Below are 2674 nucleotides of genomic sequence, written 5' to 3' on the forward strand. Positions count from 1 at the left end.
GCTCTGCTAGCTGCCTCTGGATCAGTATGCTCTAGATCAGTATGCTCTGCTAGCTGCCTCTAGATCAGTATGCTCTGGATCAGTATGCTCTGCTAGCTGCCTCTAGATCAGTAGGCTCTGCTAGCTGCCTCTGGATCAGTATGCTCTGCTATCTGCCTCTAGATCAGTATGCTCTGCTAGCTGCCTCTAGATCAGTAGGCTCTGCTAGCTGCCTCTGGATCAGTATGCTCTGCTAGCTGCCTCTAGATCAGTATGCTCTGCTAGCTGCCTCTGGATCAGTATGCTCTGCTAGCTGCCTCTGGATCAGTATGCTCTGCTAGCTGCCTCTGGATCAGTATGCTCTGCTAGCTGCCTCTGGATCAGTATGCTCTGCTAGCTGCCTCTGGATCAGTATGCTCTGCTAGCTGCCTCTGGATCAGTATGCTCTGGATCAGTATGCTCTGGATCAGTATGCTCTGGATCAGTATGTTCTGCTAGCTGCCTCTGGATCAGTATGCTCTGCTAGCTGCCTCTGGATCAGTATGCTCTGGATCAGTATGCTCTGCTAGCTGCCTCTGGATCAGTATGCTCTGCTAGCTGCCTCTGGATCAGTATGCTCTGGATCAGTATGCTCTGCTAGCTGCCTCTAGATCAGTATGCTCTGGATCAGTGTGCTCTGCTAGCTGCCTCTAGATCAGTACGCTCTGCTAGCTGCCTCTGGATCAGTATGCTCTGCTAGCTGCCACTGGATCAGTATGCTATGGATCAGTATGCTCTGGATCAGTATGCTCTGGATCAGTATGCTCTGCTAGCTGCCTCTGGATCAGTATGCTCTGGATCAGTATGCTCTGGATCAGTATGCTCTGGATCAGTATGCTCTGCTAGCTGCCTCTGGATCAGTATGCTCTGGATCAGTATGCTCTGCTAGCTGCCTCTGGATCAGTATGCTCTGGATCAGTATGCTCTGGATCAGTATGCTCTGGATCAGTATGCTCTGGATCAGTATGCTCTGCTAGCTGCCTCTGGATCAGTATGCTCTGCTAGCTGCCTCTGGATCAGTATGCTCTGCTGGCTGCCTCTGGATCAGTATGCTCTGCTAGCTGCCTCTGCCATGAGCTCTGGACCTGTATGGTGCAGGTGGCAGTGGGCTTTATGGCCTGAATCCCCAGAGGTCTCAGGTTCATGCTCCGTTCCTGCTGTCCCCTGTCCATCACTACACTACTACTGCTGTCCCCTGTCCATCACTACACTACTACTGCTGTCCCCTGTCCATCACTACACTACTACTGCTGTCCCCTGTCCATCACTACACTACTACTGCTGTCCCCTGTCCATCACTACACTACTACTGCTGTCCCCTGTCCATCACTACACTACTACTGCTGTCCCCTGTCCATCACTACACTACTACTGCTGTCCCCTGTCCATCACTACACTACTACTGCTGTCCCCTGTCCATCACTACACTACTACTGCTGTCCCCTGTCCATCACTACACTACTACTGCTGTCCCCTGTCCATCACTACACTACTACTGCTGTCCCCTGTCCATCACTACACTACTACTGCTGTCCCCTGTCCATCACTACACTACTACTGCTGTCCCCTGTCCATCACTACACTACTACTGCTGTCCCCTGTCCATCACTACACTACTACTGCTGTCCCCTGTCCATCACTACACTACTACTGCTGTCCCCTGTCCATCACTACACTACTACTGCTGTCCCCTGTCCATCACTACACTACTACTGCTGTCCCCTGTCCATCACTACACTACTACTGCTGTCCCCTGTCCATCACTACACTACTACTGCTGTCCCCTGTCCATCACTACACTACTACTGCTGTCCCCTGTCCATCACTACTACTACTACTGCTGTCCCCTGTCCATCACTACACTACTACTGCTGTCCCCTGTCCATCACTACACTACTACTGCTGTCCCCTGTCCATCACTACACTACTACTGCTGTCCCCTGTCCATCACTACACTACTACTGCTGTCCCCTGTCCATCACTACACTACTACTGCTGTCCCCTGTCCATCACTACACTACTACTGCTGTCCCCTGTCCATCACTACACTACTACTGCTGTCCCCTGTCCATCACTACACTACTACTGCTGTCCCCTGTCCATCACTACACTACTACTGCTGTCCCCTGTCCATCACTACACTACTACTGCTGTCCCCTGTCCATCACTACACTACTACTGCTGTCCCCTGTCCATCACTACACTACTACTGCTGTCCCCTGTCCATCACTACACTACTACTGCTGTCCCCTCCAGCAACACATGTTATCTGGTGCAGTACGATACACTCATCTGTATAAATGTAGGATATATGAGGGTATACCATGGATGGGATTTTTAAATGAATAACACCCTTTAAAGAATAAAAATAATAATAATTGTCTAAACTGGAAATATATTTTCCATCACCAACATGTTTCTATTTTTATTAATTTTTTCTATTTTCAGCTGTTTTGACAAAACCGAAAGCAAAATACAACATGTTTGTAATGAAGTCCGTCTGTTGTTTGAAGAGAGTCAGACCGAAATGCAGCGTGTAGGTTACTCATGACTTTTAATGAAGAATATGCGGTACATGAAATAACTGAAAATACAAAAACAACAAACGAGTGAAACTAATTACAGCCTAACACAGAGACAGGTACAATCACCCACG

The sequence above is a fragment of the Oncorhynchus gorbuscha genome, unplaced genomic scaffold (assembly GCF_021184085.1).
Source record: "Oncorhynchus gorbuscha isolate QuinsamMale2020 ecotype Even-year unplaced genomic scaffold, OgorEven_v1.0 Un_scaffold_988, whole genome shotgun sequence".
NCBI lineage: Eukaryota > Metazoa > Chordata > Actinopteri > Salmoniformes > Salmonidae > Oncorhynchus > Oncorhynchus gorbuscha.